Source organism: Euprymna scolopes, chromosome 4 (genome assembly GCF_053919585.1).
Source record: "Euprymna scolopes isolate OS-2025 chromosome 4, ASM5391958v1, whole genome shotgun sequence".
In the NCBI taxonomy this organism is placed as follows: Eukaryota; Metazoa; Mollusca; class Cephalopoda; order Sepiida; family Sepiolidae; genus Euprymna; species Euprymna scolopes.
In genome coordinates, this window is record NC_136485.1 from 92,497,930 (window position 1) to 92,522,483 (window position 24,554).

The 24,554-nt window shown below is 27.7% G+C and overlaps 1 protein-coding gene across 4 annotated transcripts in view; it reads right to left on the reverse strand.

The window, feature by feature from the left end:
* LOC145268840 (uncharacterized) overlaps positions 1 to 24,554 on the reverse strand; it is a 305,412-nt gene that overhangs the window by 134,325 nt on the left and 146,533 nt on the right. For 2 of the 4 annotated variants that reach the window (XM_080124511.1, XM_080124519.1), the window contains exon 2: positions 7,286 to 7,324. The exons of the other annotated variants lie outside the window; for them this stretch is intronic. The gene's annotated coding sequence lies outside the window, so the exon portion shown is untranslated. The remainder of the gene's footprint in view (positions 1 to 7,285; positions 7,325 to 24,554) is intronic. 4 annotated transcript variants of the gene reach the window in all.

Here is a 24,554-nt window from a genome sequence, read left to right on the forward strand (position 1 = left end):
TACTTAATTTATAATTATTTCTGCTTTACTTAATTTATAATTATTTCTGTTTTATTTAATTTATAATTATTTCTGTTTTACTTAATTCATAATTATTTCTGCTTTACTTCATTTATAATTAATTCTGCTTTACTTAATTTATAATTATTTCTGTTTTACTTAATTTATAATTATTTCTGCTTTACTTAATTTATAATTATTTCTGTTTTACTTCATTTATAATTATTTCTGCTTTACTTAATTCATAATTATTTCTGTTTTACTTAATTTATAATTATTTCTGTTTACTTAATTTATAATTATTTCTGTTTTACTTAATTTATAATTATTTCTGTTTTACTCTATTTATAATTATTTCTGCTTTACTTAATTTATAATAATTTCTGCTTTAGTTCATTTATAATTATTTCTGTTTTACTTCATTTATAATTATTTCTGCTTCACTTAATTTATAATTATTTCTGTTTTAATTAATTTATAATTATTTCTGCTTCACTTAATTTATAATTATTTCTGTTTTACTTAATTTATAATTATTTCTGCTTTACTTAATTTATAATTATTTCTGTTTTACTTAATTTATAATTATTTCTGTTTTACTTAATTTATAATTATTTCTGCTTTACTTAATTTATCATTATTTCTGTTTCTCTCAATTTTTTTTTTTTATTACATTTTCACCCCAAACAAGGCGCATTGCCACTTTGGTGTAGGGGGCTACTATCAGGGGAAACATCTACTGGGGTACTATGTAGGGATTAGGGCAGCGAGATGTTGGTTTACGTTGCACTTGAACTTATGCATGTCAGTACAGTTGGGGAAGCAGTGACCTGGAATGGAATTCCAAAGTCTAGCAGTTCTGGGGAAGAAACTACTGGAGTAGAAAGATCTTTTACATCTAGGGATCTCTACAGTGTGGGGGTGGGATTTTGCAGCTTGTCGGGTCTGTCGAGGGTGTTCACGTCGTGGGGGCACAAGTGCTTGCAGTTCTTCAGAGCATTCACCATTATAATACTTGTAGAACAGGCAGAGGGATGCAACGTTTCCACGATGGGACAGAGGCTGAAGTTTTGATGCCAGTTTAGGGCCTATCAGATTTGCGACTCTCTTTTGAACCCTGTCAAGGAGCGAGAGACTAGTAGCCGATGCACCGGCCCAAATATGACAGCAATACTCCATACATGGGCGAATAGTGGCCTTATAGAGGTACAGGATACTTTCGGGTGTTAAAAGTTTTCTAGCACGGTAGAGAGAGCCCACCTTCCTTGCAGCGGCCCTGGCAATGCCCTCGATGTAACTGTTCCAACTCATGTTTCCAGTGAACGTTAGGCCAAGGAGCTTGAGAGACGTACTCTCAGATAAAGAGTCGTTGGCCATTGCTATAGGTGGTAGAGAAGGTTTCTTGTAATTATTGAATGAAACCAGTTTTGTCTTGGTGGCATTGAACGTTACCATCCATTTTTGTCCCCATTCCACTACTGATTGGAGGTCATCCTCTAGTGTTTCTGCCATTACTTTGGATATATGTTCGTTTGTTTTCCTGTCGTGCCTGCTATAGAGTGTGGTGTCATCAGCATATATACCCATCTCAGAGGCAATCTTGTCGGGGAGGTCATTTATGAATATCAGGAACAGCAGAGGTCCAAGTATAGATCCTTGGGGCACTCCCGCATTTATATCATATTGTTTAGATGTACGACCGTCGAGGACAACCTGGATTTTTCTCTTATCTAAGAAGGATTTAATTACGTTAAGTATTCTACCAGTGATACCGTAAGATCTAATCTTCCTGAGGAGACCCTCATGCCATACCCTGTCAAAACCCTTAGATATATCTAGAGCTACCGCTCTGCCCTCTCCCGCTTTGTCCAGTGAATGGTATATGCGTTCAGAGATTACAGTGAGGATGTATGCCGTGGAACGGGCTTGTCTAAATCCATATTGATGGTCGGTCAGAAGTTTAGCATCTGTAAGGTGCTGGACTAGAGCATGGTTAATTAAGGTCTCAAATATTTTGGCAAAAAGTGGGAGGAGGCTAATAGGGCGATAATTTAATGGGTCAGTTCTTTCGCCAGAATTCTTGAATACTGGTACTACAGAAGCAGTTTTCCAACAGCTCGGAAAGCAAGATTCATTAAGGCATTTGTTGTAGAGTTTGGAGAGAACTGGAGCTACTTCGGCTGAGCACTTTTTTAATAGCACAGCTGGGATGAGGTCGGGTCCACATGCTTTGGAAGTGTCAAGGTTTTTTATGATAGCATGCACCTGAGCAGGGGTGATTTACTTAATTTATAATTATTTCTGTTTTACTTAATTTATAATTATTTCTGCTTCACTTACTTTATAATTATTTCTGCTTTACTTCATTTATAATTATTTCTGTTTTACTTTATTTATAATTATTTCTGTTTTACTTAATTTATAATTATTTCTGCTTTACTTAATTTATAATTATTTCTGTTTTACTTAATTTATAATTATTTCTGTTTTACTTAATTTATAATTATTTCTGTTTTATTTAATTTATAATTATTTCTGCTTTACTTCATTTATAATTATTTCTGTTTTACTTAATTTATAATTATTTCTGTTTTACTTAATTTATAATTATTTCTGCTTTACTTAATTTATAATTATTTCTGTTTTACTTAATTTATAATTATTTCTGCTTTACTTAATTTATAATTATTTCTGTTGCAAGAATGTATTCATTTTATCATGGTAATTTAAAATAGAGCATAAATAATAGATCCGCCAACTCTATTCTCAACCTCTTCCCTGCGCCCGATATACCCAAAACAGACATACCAGAGTTTATTGTTTACTGAACAATCGCACGTTTCGACCATCCTTTAATTTTCGTTGAATGCAAAGGATCCGTAATAGTCATATATTGAAGATGAATGCTTCTATACGATAAGTTGTGAAATTTATTTTCTTTTTCATAAGATACAAATGTTAATATAAATTATATTGATTTCGCTTTTAAATTTATATTTTCATTTGAATGTGTTTTACTTAATATATAATAGTTTCTGATCAAAGAATGTATTCATTTTGTCTTGACTTCTGATTGAAAATATAGCAGAAATAAAATATCCGACAATTGTATTCTCCGCCCTTCCTTCTACACCTTTTATCCCAAAAAATGATACACCAGAATTCATAACTAACTGAACAATAAAACAATACAGCCCTTTTTTATTCTTGTTTAATGCAGACTTAAATCGAGCAAAGACGATTCGTAATAGATATGTATTGAAGAAAAAAGCTTCTGTAAGATAAGTTGTGAAATTGAGATGCTTTTTTTTCTTTTTATTAGATGCAAATGTTAATATAAATTATAATGATTTCTCGTCAATATTTGTATTGATTAGTTGGGTGTGTTTTATTAAATATATGATAGTTTTGATCCAAGAATGTACTCATGTTGTCTTGCATCCGACACTTTTATTCTCCGCCTCCCTCCTGCGTCCCACATCTTTACGAACGACACACCAGAGTTCACAACTTAAACAATAACACAGTACCACCGTTGTTTTAATTCTTGTTAGTCAAGAGTTTAATCGACAGCGCATGCCGATTTAAAATATAGCCTTAATAAAAAATCTGACAATTCTATTCTCTGCTCCCCTCCCTGTACCCTATATCTTTAAAAACGACACACCAGAGTTCATAACTAACCGAACAATATTACGTTACGGCCGTTTTTTTTATCCTTGTTGAAAAAAGATACATTTTGAACTTAAGATTTTTATTTTCGTTTTTATTAGATGCGAATGTTTATATTGATTTCGCTTTTTAAATTTTATTTTTTTTTTCGTTTTTATTAGATGCGAATGTTTATATTGATTTCGCTTTTTAATTTGTATTTTTATTTTCGTTTTTATTAGATGCGAATGTTTATATTGATTTCGCTTTTTAATTTGTATTTTTATTTTCGTTTTTATTAGATGCGAATGTTTATATTGATTTCGCTTTTTAATTTGTATTTTTATTTTCGTTTTTATTAGATGCGAATGTTTATATTGATTTCGCTTTTTAATTTGTATTTTTATTTTCGTTTTTATTAGATGCGAATGTTTATATTGATTTCGCTTTTTAATTTGTATTTTTATTTTCGTTTTTATTAGATGCGAATGTTTATATTGATTTCGCTTTTTAATTTGTATTTTTATTTTCGTTTTTATTAGATGCGAATGTTTATATTGATTTCGCTTTTTAATTTGTATTTTTATTTTCGTTTTTATTAGATGCGAATGTTTATATTGATTTCGCTTTTTAATTTGTATTTTTATTTTCGTTTTTATTAGATGCGAATGTTTATATTGATTTCGCTTTTTAATTTGTATTTTTATTTTCGTTTTTATTAGATGCGAATGTTTATATTGATTTCGCTTTTTAATTTGTATTTTTATTTTCGTTTTTATTAGATGCGAATGTTTATATTGATTTCGCTTTTTAATTTGTATTTTTATTTTCGTTTTTATTAGATGCGAATGTTTATATTGATTTCGCTTTTTAATTTGTATTTTTATTTTCGTTTTTATTAGATGCGAATGTTTATATTGATTTCGCTTTTTAATTTGTATTTTTATTTTCGTTTTTATTAGATGCGAATGTTTATATTGATTTCGCTTTTTAATTTGTATTTTATTTTCGTTTTTATTAGATGCGAATGTTTATATTGATTTCGCTTTTTAATTTGTATTTTTATTTTCGTTTTTATTAGATGCGAATGTTTATATTGATTTCGCTTTTTAATTTGTATTTTTATTTTCGTTTTTATTAGATGCGAATGTTTATATTGATTTCGCTTTTTAATTTGTATTTTTATTTTCGTTTTTATTAGATGCGAATGTTTATATTGATTTCGCTTTTTAATTTGTATTTTTATTTTCGTTTTTATTAGATGCGAATGTTTATATTGATTTCGCTTTTTAATTTGTATTTTTATTTTCGTTTTTATTAGATGCGAATGTTTATATTGATTTCGCTTTTTAATTTGTATTTTTATTTTCGTTTTTATTAGATGCGAATGTTTATATTGATTTCGCTTTTTAATTTGTATTTTTATTTTCGTTTTTATTAGATGCGAATGTTTATATTGATTTCGCTTTTTAATTTGTATTTTTATTTTCGTTTTTATTAGATGCGAATGTTTATATTGATTTCGCTTTTTAATTTGTATTTTTATTTTCGTTTTTATTAGATGCGAATGTTTATATTGATTTCGCTTTTTAATTTGTATTTTTATTTTCGTTTTTATTAGATGCGAATGTTTATATTGATTTCGCTTTTTAATTTGTATTTTTATTTTCGTTTTTATTAGATGCGAATGTTTATATTGATTTCGCTTTTTAATTTGTATTTTTATTTTCGTTTTTATTAGATGCGAATGTTTATATTGATTTCGCTTTTTAATTTGTATTTTTATTTTCGTTTTTATTAGATGCGAATGTTTATATTGATTTCGCTTTTTAATTTGTATTTTTATTTTCGTTTTTATTAGATGCGAATGTTTATATTGATTTCGCTTTTTAATTTGTATTTTTATTTTCGTTTTTATTAGATGCGAATGTTTATATTGATTTCGCTTTTTAATTTGTATTTTTATTTTCGTTTTTATTAGATGCGAATGTTTATATTGATTTCGCTTTTTAATTTGTATTTTTATTTTCGTTTTTATTAGATGCGAATGTTTATATTGATTTCGCTTTTTAATTTGTATTTTTATTTTCGTTTTTATTAGATGCGAATGTTTATATTGATTTCGCTTTTTAATTTGTATTTTTATTTTCGTTTTTATTAGATGCGAATGTTTATATTGATTTCGCTTTTTAATTTGTATTTTTATTTTCGTTTTTATTAGATGCGAATGTTTATATTGATTTCGCTTTTTAATTTGTATTTTTATTTTCGTTTTTATTAGATGCGAATGTTTATATTGATTTCGCTTTTTAATTTGTATTTTTATTTTCGTTTTTATTAGATGCGAATGTTTATATTGATTTCGCTTTTTAATTTGTATTTTTATTTTCGTTTTTATTAGATGCGAATGTTTATATTGATTTCGCTTTTTAATTTGTATTTTTATTTTCGTTTTTATTAGATGCGAATGTTTATATTGATTTCGCTTTTTAATTTGTATTTTTATTTTCGTTTTTATTAGATGCGAATGTTTATATTGATTTCGCTTTTTAATTTGTATTTTTATTTTCGTTTTTATTAGATGCGAATGTTTATATTGATTTCGCTTTTTAATTTGTATTTTTATTTTCGTTTTTATTAGATGCGAATGTTTATATTGATTTCGCTTTTTAATTTGTATTTTTATTTGATTGTGTTTAACATTATGCAGTTACTTGTCACAGAATGTACTCTTAATACGATTTAATATGATATTTTGATTAATACAGACTTTGTATTTATTATTATACTAGTAGGGAGACCCGACGTTGTCCGGGATTGAATGATAATCAACAAATATTTCACATTCCTATATTTTTATTGTCATTGAAATCCGTGAAATCGCCCGAGAGGAAGCTTCATATGCCTCCATGCAGTATTCTACATTGCACTCTAGAGAATATATTGTTTCGTTTATAAAATTATTTTATATAAACCGGAAATGATTTTTTTTTTTTTTGCGAAAAAAACTATAAAGAATCAGAGTTCTTTTAGTGGCCAATTTTTGGGGGAAAAAAAACGACATTATTGTTGATGTTTCCACTAACCCCCTCCTGAAAAAGAAATGAAACCATTTTTTTTTATTTTAATTTTATCTGTGTGTGTTTTTTGCGCGAAAAATTGTAAGAATTACTAATTTTGTATGGCAAAAACTGTAAAAAAAAAATGCCAGATTAGAAGTTATGTTTTCATTCTCCTCCCTCGCTGGCGAAGAAATGAAACTAAATTTATGTTTTTATTTTTAAAAGAGAAATAATTAAAAGGAAAAAAGTGTTAAATTCCATTTCAGTTTTGTAGGTAACTGTGTTCTTGGCACAGAAATACAACGGAATCTAGTTTAGTAAATGGAAAACGTACATAAAATTAATGAATGAAAAGGTGTTTAAAATTCCATTCTAGGTGTTTAAGCAAAAAAAAAAAAAAACAAAAAAAACGACTAAGGTAGGTAGGCGCAAACACGAATATATAATGTAAAGTGACCGGGCGCTAACCATTACACGAGGGAGCACTGCAACCAAGTTTAATGATTTTAAGTAACTTTACATGAAAGGAGTGAATGGTTGTATAATGCAATGGGATATGAAAGTGCATTTACCTGAATATCGGCTGCTAAGTGTTATTCAATGAGGGTACGCTAAAAGAAAAAAAACAAACGTGTTAAAAGTAAGACTTGGAGACCAATTGAGTTTGTAGTAAAACATGGAATCAAAGGTTAGTTAGATTCGGTTAAGTCCATGGTGCGTTTCACCCAGTAGAAAGCATAGAACGAAAAGGAACGTTAAAATTCCATTCTAGTTTTATTAAGCAACTACAAAACGAAATAAAACGGAAATGATGTTTTATCTTTTTATTTTATTAAAAAAATGGAAAGAATCATTTTTTAGTGTAAAAATGTTAGGAGAAAATGACATTGTTGTTTATGTTCCCATAGGCCCCTCTCGGCAAAGATATGAAACTCAATTTATTTATTTATTCCCCCTCCCCTAGCAATCAGATGAAACTGAATATTTTGTTTTCATTGTATCTGAATGTTTTTGAGCGGAAAATTGAAAGAATCACTAATTTTGTATAGCAAAAAACTGGTAAAAATCCTACATTATAAGTTATGGTTTCATTCTCCCCATTCGCTGGCGAATAAATGAAACTGAATGCATGTGGGGGTAATAAGAGAAATATTTGAATGGAAGGATGTGGGAAAATCTATTCACGTTCGTAGGCAACTGTTTAAAAGTAACCCCAAACCGGCGTTCCCTTGTGAACGATCCCGGAAACGGCGTAAGTGGTGGCGGGTGAAGGAGGAATTAATGTTTGTGGGAATGTCGCTAATAGTTAATTCCGTGAGGCGTTTCACCCAATAGGAAGCATAGAACGGAAAGGCACGGTAAAATTCCATTTCAGGTTTTTTTAAGCAACTACGAAGTACAGAAAACCAAAACCGGCGTTCCTTCGTAAGTGTCCCTTGTGAATGATCCCGCAAGCGGGTGAAGGAGGAATTAATTAGAGAGAAAAGATTATACTACTTCCATTGATTTTAACCGATTGCGGCAGTGAACTCTCAGCTAAAATTATATAGGAATCTACGATTATCGAGGAAGTGGAGAGGTAAAATTCCTATAACACACCTCAGATATTGTGCTGCAGTTTGTGCATATTACATTTGCATGAAATCTCTTGATTTTTAATTTTAATTATGGTCAAAATCATAGGGGGGAAAGTAAGTTCATTTTATATATATAGGGATTATACTAACAGTTTAGCTCGGACTTGCTCGGGCCTTATGTACTGTCCATAACTTGCCCTACATGTGAATACACTTTATGTAAGATTTCAAATGTTTAGATCAAAATTTGTCTGAGTAATTTCGTAGAAAACGCAGTAATCAAGTTTTTAAAACTTTTGTCCTAATTTTGACTCCGTAACATTTAATGCTTTGGTCTTAAATAAAAATACAAAGTTTTATCCATGTCCAAGTTACCTACATCTAAAATGTCAAGTGTTTAGACCCAAAATTGGAGGAGGTATTTGGAAGAATCTGCAAAGGTCAACTCTTTCAACTTTGATTTTTGGCAGCCAAATTTTTGCCCCAAAACTCATTAAAATGCTTGCCGCATGTCTGAATACCCGTTATGTATAAATTTCAAATGTTTAGACCCAAAATTGGCTGAGTAGTATGCTAGACACCGTAAATGTAAAATCTTTTGAACTTTGACCTTTTGGCAGCTCAATTTTTCGACTCAAACCGATTAAAAAGCTTACCCTATCTCTGAATACACTTTATATAAAATTTCAAATGTTTAGACATGAAATTGGCTAAGTAATTTGGTAGAGACCGAAGAGGTCATCTTATTTTTTACTTGGACCTTAATTTTGACCCCCTAAGATTTATTTTTTTAAGCTCAAATAAAATTATAAAGTTTGAGCCAAGTAATCTACATTACAATTTTCAAGTGTTTAAACCCAAAATTGGCGGAGGAGTTTGGTAGAGGTTTCAAAGGTCAAATCGTTGAACTTTGACCCCTTGACAGAAAATTTATGGCCAAAAATCGATTAAAACGATTTTCCGCGTCTCGATACCCCTTATGTCAAATTTCGAGTCACTAGACTGAAAATAAGAGTTATTTGGTAGGGAAATGTCCACAGATACACACACAGACAGAAATTTTCAGTTGTATATATATTTATATCTATATATCTATGAAACCGAACGTGTCTCTGTGTGTGTGTGTATCTGTGTATGTGTCTGCATGTGTATGTGTACATTTTCCTACGCACTAACTCTGTCAATTTTAAGTTTACAGACTCGAAATTTGATATACAGGGTACTAAGATTTGGGAAAATCTTTGTAGTCGGTTTTCGGCCAGAAATTTGGTTGTTAAGGGGTCAAAGTTCAACGGTTTCACCTTTGAGAATTCTACCAAACTCTTCCGACAATTTTGAGTATAAACACTTGAAATTTTAGATATAGGTTCCTTGGACATGAATCTTAATAACTAGATTTGGGCCCAAAACAATAAATTTTAAGGGGTCATAATAGGGGTCAAAGTTACAAAAAATTTACCTCTCTGGTCTCTATCAAATTACTCAGACAATTTCTGGTCTAAACATTTGAAATTTTACATAAAGCGTATTCAGAGATAGGGTCAGCCTTTTAATCGGTTTGGGTCGAAAATTTGAGCTATCAATATATAAATGTATGTATGTATGTATGTTTGCATATTTCCTAAAACTTTCGACAGAGGCGACTGAATTTCACAGGATCAGCATCGCTTTGAAGCTCGACTCTTAAGTCGACAAATACCGAAAAATTGGCTAAAAACATTATTTTCTTAATCCTCAACTGGGCACTTTACTACAGAGAGGAGTTGCTTTTTTTGCCGATATTTTCAATGTCATCCCCTCTTTTCGATTGTCTAGCCTTAATTGAAACCTACGTCACTTCCGGTTGTGCGGTAGTCGTATCAGCAAAGACGTCTTGTTTTTCCCGTTCTTTTCCTCCTTCGCGGTACGGGGCCGAGCCTGCCTTCCTACTACCACTTTTATTTGCTCAATACACATCTCCAAATACCCGGGCAACGCCGGGAACCCATGCTAGTATATCTATAAAAGTGAAAGTGTCTGTCTGTCTGTCTGTTTTTGTACATTTCCCTACACAATATATTTGTCAATTTTCAGTCTACAGACTCGAAATTTGATATACAGGGTATTACCATTTGAAAAAATCTTTGTAATCGATTTTCGGCCAGAGATCTAGCTGTTAAGGGGTCAAAGTGCAACGATTTGACCTTTGAGAACACTACCAAACTCCTCCGAACATTTTTGAGCCTAAACACTTGAAATTTTATATATAGGTTCCTTGGACATGGATCTAACTAAATAACTTGATTTGAGCCCAAAAGAATAGATGTTAAGGGGTTGTAATAGGGGTCAAATTTTGACCGCTGCGGTCTTTACCAAATTAATTACTCAGACAATTTCTGGTCTAAACATTTGAAATTTTACATAAATGGTATTCAGAGATAGGGCAAGCTTTTTAATTGGTTTGGGGCGAAAATTTGAACTATCAATATATACATGTACGTATGTTTACATGTCTTCCTAAAAATTTCGACAAAGAAAATGGATTTTCACAAGATGTTTTTTTTTTACATGGAGGGGATGAGGGTTAAAGATCAGTATCGTTTTGAAGCTCGGCGTTTCAGACGGCAAATATCGAAAGATTGGCTAAAAACATTAATTTCTTTACCTTCAACTAGGCGCTTTTGTACAGCGAGGGGGCGCTCTTTTCGCCGACACTTTTTAAATTCATCGCCTCTTTTCGATTGTCTAGCCTTTGTTTAAACCTAGGTCAGTTCCGGTTTGGCAGTGGTCGTAACAGCAAAGACATCAGGTTTTTCCCCGTTCTTTTCCTCCTTCGTGGTACGGATTCGAGGCTGCATTCCTACTACCACTTTTTTTTTTTTTGCTCAACATACACCCCCAAACAACCAGGGTAACGCCGGGCTGATCTGCTGATTCATTATAAATCTCAAACCCAAAATTATTTGCTATTAATTTACGATTGTTCTCAAATCCAAACTTATTTACTATTAATTCACTATTAATCCTAAATCCAAAATTATTTGCTATTTATTTACTATTACTCTAAGCTTATTTACTCTTAATTCACTAGTCATCTGATACCCAAATTATTTACTACTAAGAATCCAGTTCGGCTTTGCTGGGCCCCTATGTACTGTTCATAAGTTTATGTGCATATGTATATATTAAAAAGTGTGCATATGTACGGTAATACCTTACTATATAATATGCTTCCTTAACTACCATAGAGAAAAGTTGGTAAGGACCGCAGAGGTAAATATTTTTAAAACTTTGGCCCCAATTGTGACCCCTTAACATTTATTGTTTTGGGCTCAAATTAAATTTAAATGTTTGACCCATCTAAAATTTAAACGTTTAACCTCTTCTATAATTTCAAGTGTTTAGACCCCAAATCTACGGAGGAGTTTGATAGAATCTGCAAAGTTCAACTCTTTCAACCTTGACCTCTTAGCAGCGAAACATTCGCCCAAAAACTGATTAAAAAACTTGTTGCGTGTCTGAATACCCTTTATCTATAATTTCAAATGTTTAGACCCAAAATTGGCTTAATAGTTTGCTAGAGACCGCAAATGTTAGATCATTTGAACTTTGACCTCTTGGCAGTAATATTTTCAGCCCAAAACCGATTAAACTCTTGCTCTATGTCTGAATACAATTTGTGTAAAATTTCAAGTGTTTAGACCAAAAAATCGCTGACTTATTTGTTTGAGATTGCAGAGGTAATTTTTTTAAACTTTGAGCCCAATTTTGACATCTTAACATTTACTGTTTTTGTTTCAAATCAAATTATAAAGTTAAATCCATGTCCAAGGAACCTATATCTAAAATTTCAAGTGCGTAGACACAGAATTGTCGGAGGAGTTCGGTAGAGTTCTCCAAGGTGAAATCGTTGCGCTTTGATCCCTTAACAGCAAAATTTCTGATCGAAACCTGATTAAAAAGATTTTCCCAAATCTCAATACCCCGTATTTAAAATTTCGAGTCTGTAGACCGAAAATTGACAGAGTTATTGTGTAGGGAAATGTACACAGACATACACACACACACAGACATTTTTACATTTATATATAGACTAGCAATGGGTGCCCGGCGTTGCCCGGGTGTTTTGAGGTGCATGCTGAGCAAAATAAAAACAAAAAAACGGTCATTTTTTTACTTTGACCCCTATTATGACCCCTTAAAATTTATTGTTTAGGGCTCAAATAAAGTTATTAAGTTATATCCATGCCCAAGGAACCTATATCTAAAATTTCAAGTGTTTAGACCCAAAATTGTAGGAGGAGTTTGGTAGAGTTCTCAAAGGTCAAATCGTTGTACTTTGACCCCTTAATCGCCAAATTTCTGTCCGAAAACCAATCATATCGATTTCCCAAAATCTCAGTACCCTGTATATCAAATTTCGAATCTGTAGGCTAAAAATTGACAGAGTTATTGCGTAGGAAATGTACACAGACACACAGACACACAGACACTTTTACTTATATATATATATATAGATATATATATATATATAGATAGATAGATAGATAGATAGATAGATAGATAGATAGATAGATAGAGTGGGTCCAATATAAAGTAATGATTTAAAAGGTTTTAAAAAATGACTCGTGCGCCACCACCGAGAATCAAAACCAAAACGTTGGGCTTATGAGTTATTTTTTCTCTGCTGTTAATGACTGAACTATGACGACATGTTTGCTGCGAGGCTAAAATTAAAGCATGAACAATAGCTACTACGTTATGCATGCATATTCATAATGCTGGTGTTCGATCTTCATCTGACAAATTTCATTGTTTTAATTTTCATACTTTTGCACCAATTTCCCTGGGCTAAAACTCAAATATTAAGTTTCGCATGGGTTCAAATACCTTATATATGAAGTTTCATGTCTGTAGACCAAAAACCGTAGGAGGAATTTGGTAGGCAAATTTTTTTAAACAAATATACATATACGTATGCATAAATATATATGGAAAGATTTTTGTGTTTCATATAAACTTTTTACGCAAATATTACGTAAGTATAAATCATGTTGAATATCTGCATGAATATAATTACACGTAATAGTTTACTAAAGATGATTATCCCATGAGAAACCTGAAAAAACTAATAGTGAATTAATTAATTTTCACAAATGTGAATGGTTATCCAAACAGGACGGAAGAGGAAGGGAAATACTGTAATGATTTCTCGATTGCCTATGACCTAACACAAATTCTTCACGAATCCACACGTATGCCCGACTTCGACAGACAATATGCAAGTCTTGTTGACGTTTTTCTTATAACTTGTCCAGAAATTTGCTCATCCTCCGTTCTATCGCCGTTGAGATCTTCCTTTTACTCAGTTGTCTAAGTTCAAATAAAATCAAACTGTAATGTCCTCAGATGTACCTCTCCATCGTACTTTATATCGATACTCAATGGCTGATTGGGATAATTCCGAACATTTATATCAGATATTCTTCTGCACTCTATGTGCAAAGAGAACGTGTCCTCTATAGTATCTGGCCTGACTAAATGGTTAATTGTCGGAATAGACCACTTCATACCCTCGAATACATTCCAACAAAAGCCTAACACTCAGCCGTAGTTCACCAATGAGGCGGAAAATTACCTATGGGGGAAATGTGCCGCTGTCATTGCTCGCTTAAATCACTGTTCTCATTGTTTCCAAGGTCATAGATGTTGTTAAACCAAAGCCACTTTTAGGACTGCCAGTAACCACTTTATAAAGTAATAAAGAATCAAGAGATTTGTATGCTCATTAGGTCAAGTTTAAAGTAGCTGACCGGCGGCTTGGTTCCTACCAGGTTTGTCGAATAACAAATAGGGTCCTGAGCAGAAGCATCTCTCAATCCCTATCATAATCTATGGGCCTGGAGTAATTTCGTCAGGATCTTACAAAGCAAAACTTTTTGCAAAGAAATTTGCAGCAAATTCTACCCTTTTTGATAAGAGCCGCATATCCTCCATATTTTCTAATGTGACATAGAAACATCTGTACGTGATGTCAAGCTTATCAAAATCGTTGATTCTAGTAAAGCAACTGGCCCCAGCATTCCAGTCTCAAACAGCTGGAACTAGCTCCCATACTTACAAAGATGTTTAAACATTGCCTTAATGGGAAATTCTTCCCAACACCCCCAAAATATCAGTCTGCCCCGTATTTAAAAATCCTAGAGATTGTTCATCTCCTTGTCATTACAGATCAATCAGTCTGCATCATGAGTTGCTGTAATCAATGATAAACAGAAGTAGTCAGCCATCTCAGCAAAAAATAACCTGCTCAGTGACATGCAATATGGTTTCTGTTCTGCGAGATCTACAGCTGATTTACTAACTATTATATCACACAGTATTATTGAATCTCTCGACAGGGGTTTCGTTTTTACAGCTCTCGACATATCAACGGATTTTGATAAAGTATGGCATAAAGGTCTATTTCACAAAAATCGCCAGCTATGGAATAGCTGGATATTTTCTCCCAACTATTAATTCCTTGTTCTATGATAGGCTTATAAGAGTAGTTGTTGATAGACAGAAATATGAAACTCATAGTATTAACGCTGGCGTCTTTCAACTCTCTTCCTAATCTTCATCAATGCTCTCCCAAATAACATTCTTAGACAATTCGTAAAAATTTATGCAAACGACGCTAAAATCTATGACTATACTTAAAAAAACAGCAATGACAAAGAGTTTTCTGGTTCTCGCTCTTCTTATCTTAAAGACGTGGTGCTATGGGGGAAAGGCGGTTGGTTAATTTTAATGTATTTAAAACCAAGCTTCTTTCCTTTCTTCATAACCTCCACTACGTCCGAACTGAAATAAATTGTTCTCATCTTTGTTCTCAGCTCTATGTTTTGACAAGCTTCTGGGACTGACCCTCACTCCTTATCTGAAATGGAACACATCCGTTTCCAAGATCGCTGGAAAAATGATAGGATCACGATACAGTTCCAGAAAGTATCTAACTGCTCATGCAATCCTCTATCTGTATAAGCGCCAGGTATGCCCTAAAATCAGGTATTGTTATCACATCTAGGCAGGGGCTGCTCGCGCGACTTATCAAGTCTTGATAGAGTTCAAAACCGGCTTCCAAACCTAAGAGATGATGCCCTTTTCTCTTCCCTCTAAAATAATAAAACTTTACCCAATTTGCATTATTAACGATTACTATCACCTTACATTAATCTTTATCCTTGAGTTTGCCTTCGGGCCTTGATAAGTTGTGACTCTACTTATAAGTTTGTTCATATCAGATATAACCGTTGATAAAAACTCAATGTTATGGTATCAATTTCAATTCCCGAATGGTTTATTTGTTGTGTATGTACAATTTACACTAAATGCTATATTTTCCATTTCTAAAAGTATTTTAGATATCTACAATTTCGAAATTAGTCAACAACAGCCGAACGACGAAGACCGTAATAACAACTCACAAGTTATTTTTTTCGAGAGTCTTTATTACTTATGTTGAAATAGTTTGTTTTTTGTTTACTTACAAAATATTTTAAGTGGTTTACATAAACAAATATTTTTATTTGAACTGTAATTGGATTATATAGAAAATTGTGAATTAATTTATACAGACAAATTATGAATTAGTTTATACACAAATGTTATGAATTAATTTATATACAAAAAATTATGAATTAGTTTATTACCAAATATTAGGAATTAGTTAATAAACAAAAATTATGAATTAGTTTATATACAAAAATTATGAATTTGTTTATATACAACAATTATGAATTAGTTTATACACAAGAATTATGAATTTTTTTATACACAAAAATTATGAATTAGTTTATAAACAAAAATTATGAATTATTTATACACAAGAATTATCAATTTGTTTATATATAAAAATTATGAATTAGTTTATATATAAAAATTATGAATTAGTTTATACACAAGAATTATGAATTAGTTTATACACAAAAATTATAAACTAGTTAATACACAAGAATTATGAATTAGTATATACACAAGTATTATGAATTAGTATATACACAAAAATTATGAATTAGTTTATACAGACAAATTATGAATTAGTTTATATACAAAAATTATGAATTAGTTTATATACAAAAATTATGAATTAGTGTATATACAAAAATTATGAATTAGTTTGTATACAAAAATTATGAATTAGTTTATATACAACAATTATGAATTAGTTTATACACAAAAATTATGAATTTGTTTATATACAAAAATTATGAATTAGTTATATACAAAAATTAAAAATTTGTTTATAAACAAGAATTATGAATTAGTTTATATACAAAAATTATGAATAAGTTTATATACAAAAATTTCAATAAGTTTATATACAAAAATTATGAATTAGTTTATACACAAAAATTATGAATTTATTTATATACAAAAATTGTGAATTTGTTTATATACGAAAATTATGAATTAGTTTATATACAAAAATTATGAATTAGTTTATATACAAAAATTATGAATTAGTTTATATACAAACATTATCAATAAGTTTATATACAAAAATTATGAATTAGTTTATACACAAAAATTATGAATGTGTTTATATACAAAAATTATGAATTAGTTCATATACAAAAATTATGAATTAGTTTATATACAAAAATTATCCATAAGTTTATATACAAAAATTATGAATTAGTTTATACACAAGAATTATGAATTAGTTTATATACAAAAATTATGAATTAGTTTATATACAAAAATTATGAATTAGTTTATACACAAGAATTATGAATTTGTTTATATACAAAAATTATGAATTAGTTTATACACAAAAATTATGAATTTGTTTATATAAAATATTATCAATAAGTTTATATACAAAAATTATGAATTAGTTTATACACAAGAATTATGAATTTGTTTATATACATAAATTATGAATTAGTTTATATACAAAAATTACGAATTAGTTTATACACAAGAATAAGGAATTTGTTTATATACAAAAATTATGAATTAGTTTATATACAAAAATATATATTAGTTTATATACAAGAATTATGATTTAGTTTATATACAAAAATTATGAATTTGTTTATACACAAAAATTATGAACTAGTTTATACACAACAATTATGAATTAGTTTATATACAAAAATTATGAATAAGTATATACACAAAAATTATGAATTAGTTTATACAGACAAATTATGAATTAGTTTATACAGACAAATTATGAATTAGTTTATATACAAAAATTATGAATTAGTTTATATACAAAAATTATGAATTAGTCTATACACAAGAATTATGAATTAGTTTATACAAAGAATTATGAATTTGTTTATATGAAAAAATTATTAATTTGTTTGTATACAAAAATTATGAATTACTTTATACACAAGAATTATCAATTTGTTTATAAACAAAAATTATGAATTAGTTTATATACAAAAATAATGAATTAGTTTATACACATAAATTATGAATTAGTTTATACACAAGAATTATGAATTAGTTTATACACAAGAATTATGAATTAGTTTATACACAAATATTATGAATTCGTTTATATACAAAAATTATGAATTCGTTTATATACAAGAATTATCAATTAGTTTATACACAAGAATTATGAATTTGTTTATATACAAAAATTATAAACTAGTTCATATATCAATATTATGGATTAGTTTATATACAAAAATTATGAATTTCTTTATATACAAAAATTATGAATTAGTTTATACACAAGAATTATGAATTTGTTTATATACAAAAATTATGAATTAGTTTATATACAAAAATTATGAATTAGTTTATACACAAGAATTATGAATTTGTTTATATACAAAAATTATTAATTAGTTTCTATACAAAAATTATGAATTAGTTTATATACAAAAATTATGAATTAGTTTATACACAAGATTTATCAATTTGTTTATATACAAAAATTATGAATTAGTTTATACACAAAAATTATGAACTAGTTTATACACAACAATTATGAATTAGTTTATATACAAAAATTATGAATAAGTATATACACACAAATTATGAATTAGTTTATACAGACAAATTATGAATTAGTTTATACAGACAAATTATGAATTAGTTTATATACAAAAATTATGAATTAGTTTATATACAAAAATTATGAATTAGTCTATACACAAGAATTATGAATTAGTTTATACAAAGAATTATGAATTTGTTTATATGAAAAAATTATTAATAAGTTTATATACAAAAATTATGAATTACTTTATACACAAGAATTATCAATTTGTTTATATACAAAAATTATGAATTAGTTTATATACAAAAATAATGAATTAGTTTATACACATAAATTATGAATTAGTTTATACACAAGAATTATGAATTAGTTTATACACAAGAATTATGAATTAGTTTATACACAAATATTATGAATTCGTTTATATACAAAAATTATGAATTCGTTTATATACAAGAATTATCAATTAGTTTATACACAAGAATTATGAATTTGTTTATATACAAAAATTATAAATTAGTTCATATATCAATATTATTGATTAGTTTATATACAAAAATTATGAATTTCTTTTTATACAAAAATTATGAATTAGTTTATACACAAGAATTATGAATTTGTTTATATACAAAAATTATGAATTAGTTTATATACAAAAATTATGAATTAGTTTATACACAAGAATTATGAATTTGTTTATATACAAAAATTATTAATTAGTTTCTATACAAAAATTATGAATTAGTTTATATACAAAAATTATGAATTAGTTTATACACAAGATTTATCAATTTGTTTATATACAAAAATTATGAATTAGTTTAAATACAAAAATTATGGATTAGTTTATACACAAGAATTATCAATTTGTTTATATACAAAAATTATGAATTAGTTTATATACAAAAATTATGAATTAGTTTATATACAAAAATCATTAATTAGTTTATACACAAACATTATGAATTAGTTTATACACAAAAATTATGAATTAGTTTATACACAAGAATTATGAATTAGTTTACACAAAAATTATGAATTAGTTTATACACAAAAATTATGAATTAGTTTATATACAAAAATTATGAATTTGTTAAGATACAAATATTATGAATTAGTTTATATACAAAAATTATGAATTAGTTTATATACAAGAATTATGAATTTGTTTATATACGAAAATTATGAATTGGTTCATATATAAATATTATTAATTAGTTTATATACAAAAATTATGAATTAGTTTATACACAAGAATTATGAATTTGTTTATATACAATAATTATGAATTAGTTTATATACAAAGATTATGAACTAGTTTATACACAATAATTATTAATTTGTTTATATACAAAAATTATGAATTAGTTTATATACAAAAATTATGAATTAGTTTATACACAAGAATTACGAATTTGTTTATATACAAAAATTATGAATTAGTTTATATACAAAAATTATGAATTAGTTTATATACAAAAATTATGAATTAGTTTATACAAAAAATTATGAATTAGTTTATACACAAAAATTATGAATTAGTTTATACACAAGAATTATGAATTAGTTTACACAAAAATTATGAATTAGTTTATACACAAAAATTATGAATTAGTTTTTATACAAAAATTATGAATTTGTTTAGATACAAATATTATGAATTAGTTTATATACAAAAATTATGAATTAGTTTATACACAAGAATTATGAATTTGTTTATATACGAAAATTATGAATTAGTTCATATATAAATATTATGAATTAGTGTATATACAAAAATTACGAATTAGTTTATACACAAGAATTATCAATTTGTTAATATACAGAAATTATTAATTAGTTTATATACAAAAATTATGAATTAGTTTATACACAAGATTTATCAATTTGTTTATATACCAAAATTATTAATTAGTTTATATACAAAAATTATGAATTAGTTTATACCCAAGATTTATCAATTTGTTTATATACAAAAATTATTTATTAATTTATATACAAAAATTATGAATTAGTGTATATACAAAAATTATTTATTAGTTTATACACAAAAATTATGAATTAGTTTATACACAAAAATTATGAATTAGTTTACACAAAAATTATGAATTAGTTTATACACAAAAATTACGAATTAGTTTATATACAAAAATTATGAATTTGTTTAGATACAAATATTATTAATTAGTTCATATACAAAAATTATGAATTACTTACACACAAGAATTATCAATTTGTTTATATACAAAAATTATGAATTAGTTTATATACAAAGATTATGGATTAGTTTATACACAAGAATTATGAATTTGTTTATATACAAAAATTATGAATTAGTTTATATACAAAAATTATGAATTAGTTTGTATACACAAATGATTAATTAGATTATATAAAAAAATTATGAATTAGTTTATACACAAGAATTATTAATTTGTTTCTATACAAAATTATGCATTAGTTTATACACAAAAAATATGAATTAGTGTATATACAAAAATTATTAATTTGTTTGTATACAAAAATTATGAATTAGTTTATATACAAAAATTAGGAATTTGTTTATATACAAAAATTATGAATTAGTTTATACACAAAAATTATGAATGTGTTTATATACAAAAATTATGAATTAGTTCATATACAAAAATTATGAATTAGTTTATATACAAAAATTATCCATAAGTTTATATACAAAAATTATGAATTAGTTTATACACAAGAATTATGAATTAGTTTATATACAAAAATTATGAATTAGTTTATATACAAAAATTATGAATTAGTTTATACACAAGAATTATGAATTTGTTTATATACAAAAATTATGAATTAGTTTATACACAAAAATTATGAATTTGTTTATATAAAAAATTATCAATAAGTTTATATACAAAAATTTGGAATTAGTTTATACACAAGAATTATGAATTTGTTTATATACATAAATTATGAATTAGTTTATATACAAAAATTACGAATTAGTTTATACACAAGAATAAGGAATTTGTTTATATACAAAAATTATGAATTAGTTTATATACAAAAATATATATTAGTTTATATACAAGAATTATGATTTAGTTTATATACAAAAATTATGAACTAGTTTATACACAAAAATTATGAACTAGTTTATACACAACAATTATGAATTAGTTTATATACAAAAATTATGAATAAGTATATACACAAAAATTATGAATTAGTTTATACAGACAAATTATGAATTAGTTTATACAGACAAATTATGAATTAGTTTATATACAAAAATTATGAATTAGTTTATACAGAAAAATTATGAATTAGTTTACATACAAATATTATGAATTATTTTATACACAAAAATTATGAATTTGTTTATATACAAAAATTATGAATTAGTTTATATACAAAAATTATGAATTTGTTTATTCACAAAAATTATGAATTAGTTTACATACAAATATTATGAATTAGTTTATACACAAAAATTATGAATTTGTTTACATACAAAAATTATTAATTAGTTTATGCATAAAAATTATGAATTAGTTTATATACAAATAGTATAAATTAGTTTATATACAAAAATTATGAATTAGTGTATATACAAAAATTATTAATTAGTTTATACACAAAAATTATGAATTAGTTTATACACAAATATTATGTATTAGTTTACATACAAATATTATGAATTAGTTTATACACAAAAATTATGAATTTGTTTGTATACAAAAATTATTAATCAGTTTATTCATAAAAATTATGAATTAGTTTATATACAAATATTATAAATTAGTTTCTATACAAAAATTATGAATTAGTTTATATACAAAAATTATGAATTAGTTTATACACAAAAATTATGAATTAGTTTATACACAAAAATTATGAAGTGTATATACAAAAATTATGAAGTTTATATACAAAAATTATGAATTTGTTAGGATACAAATATTATGAATTAGTTTATATAAAAAAATTATGAATTTGTTTATACACAAATATTATGAATTAGTTTATATACAAAAATTATGAATTAGTTTATATACAAGAATTATGAATTTGTTTATATACGAAAATTATGAATTGGTTCATATATAAATATTATTAATTATATATACAAATATTATTAATTAGTTTATATACAAAAATTATGAATTAGTTTATACACAAGAATTATGAATTTGTTTATATACAATAATTATGAATTAGTTTATATACAAAGATTATGAATTAGTTTATACACATTATATTATGAATTAGTTTATATACAAAAATTATGAATTAGTTTATATCAAAAATTGTGAATTAGTTTATAAACAAAAATTGCAAAATTTCTATGCAAAAATTATTAATTAGTATGTATAAAAATTGTAAGTTAGTTTATATACAAGAATTGTGAATTACTTTATATACAATAATTTAAATTAGTTTTAAGCAAAAACTTTAAATTATTTTATATACATTAATTGTGAATTATTTTACATACCATAATTGTTAATTAGTTAATATACAAAAATTATGAATTCGTTTATATATACAAAATAAAAGATTTGGTTTATATCAAAAATTGTGAATTCGTGAATAAATAAAATTTGTAAATTAGTGTATATACAAAAATTGTAAATTGGTTTATATACAAAAATTGTAAATTCATTTATATACAAAAATTGTAAATTGGTTTATATACAAAAATTTTAATTTAAAATCTTGAGGTTAGTTTATATGCAAAAAGTTTAAATAAGTTTATATACAAGAGTTGTAAAATATTTTATATATAAAATTGTAAATAAGGTTATACATAAAATTGTAAATTAGTTTACATAAGAATATTGTAAATTATGTTATATACGAAAATTCTAAATTCGTTTATATACAAAAATGGTAAATTATAAAAATTATTTCTCATTTTTTTCATTTTTTTTCATTCCTGTGAACCATCATTCTCCACTTGTCACGGTCGCGACTGAGGATCTGCCAGCTTCCAGTAGGGATCAACCTGTCTTTAGATTTCGTTTGACGGTGTCACGAAACCTGAGATTATGTCTGCCTATGCCTCGTACCCCATCCTCCAGTTGTGAAAACAGTATCTGTTTTAGTAGTCGGGAGTTCTCCATTCTGTTTACGTGCCCGGTTTTTCCGGATGAGCATGTCATACATGCTTGGGAGATTTGCTTGTAATAGTATCTCCCTGTTGCTGACAAAGCCATACCACTTGACATTTAAAATCTGACGTAGGTGTCACATCATATAGGTGTTGAGCTTGTGGGTTACCAGTTTGTACACTGGCTAAGTTTCTGCACCATATAAGGGTGACGAGAGAACGATGGTGCGGTACACCAAGCATTTAGTTCTGAACGTCAGGTCTTTATTTTGCCAGACCTTCTGTTTGAGTTTTCCATAGGATATGGAGGCGTTAGCCATTCTTGTAGAAATCCCCTCGTCCATTTTATTGTTGTTCATGACCGTGGTCCCTAGGTATTTGAATTTGCTGACATTGTAAAGCTCCTGGTATTGAATCTTAATTGGCTGGCTTGTTGCTGGTGATCCAGGGGATTGTTGGTACATCATTTCGGTTTTCTTGATGTTAATTTTCAATCCGAAGGCCTTGGCTGATCCTGCGAAGCGAGTTATTATGTCCTGAGAATCCTCGTGACTACTCTACAAATGCGGTGTTATCAGCAAACATGAGCTCCCGTACGAGTATCTTTGTTGTTCTATTTGCAGACTTGTATGCATTGACATTGAAAAGGTCTGCTTCCGGCCTAGATCGTATAAACCACCCTTATCAGAATTTCTAAAGGCATGCCGAAGCACAACTGGCAGGTAGAGTGAGAAGAGGGTTGGAGCGAGAACGCAGCCCTGTCTGAAAGCATTCTGCACGTCGAACGGATCGGAGAGCTCGCCCTTCAGCTTAACTGTGGCTTTCATGCCTGAATGAAGGGCTCTGACAAGGCTGGTGAAGTTTGCAGGAAAGCCAAGCTTCAGCAAGACTTCCCAAAGAGTGCTTCGATCCAGCGTGTCGAAAGTCTTCGTAAAATACACAAAGATCATGTACAGCTCCATATTTGGCGGCACACACTTTTCCTGGATCTGTTTGAGTGAGAAGATCCTATCCACTGTGCCTCTGTTTGCAAGGAATCCACACTGTGCCTCGGGTAGCAAGGTTTCAGCGTGCTCTGTAAGCCTGTTCAGGAGAACACGAGCGAACACTTCCTCAGGGACCGAGAGCAGTGATATATCCCTGTAGTTACCGCACAGCCTGCGATCTCCCTTTTAGAATATAGT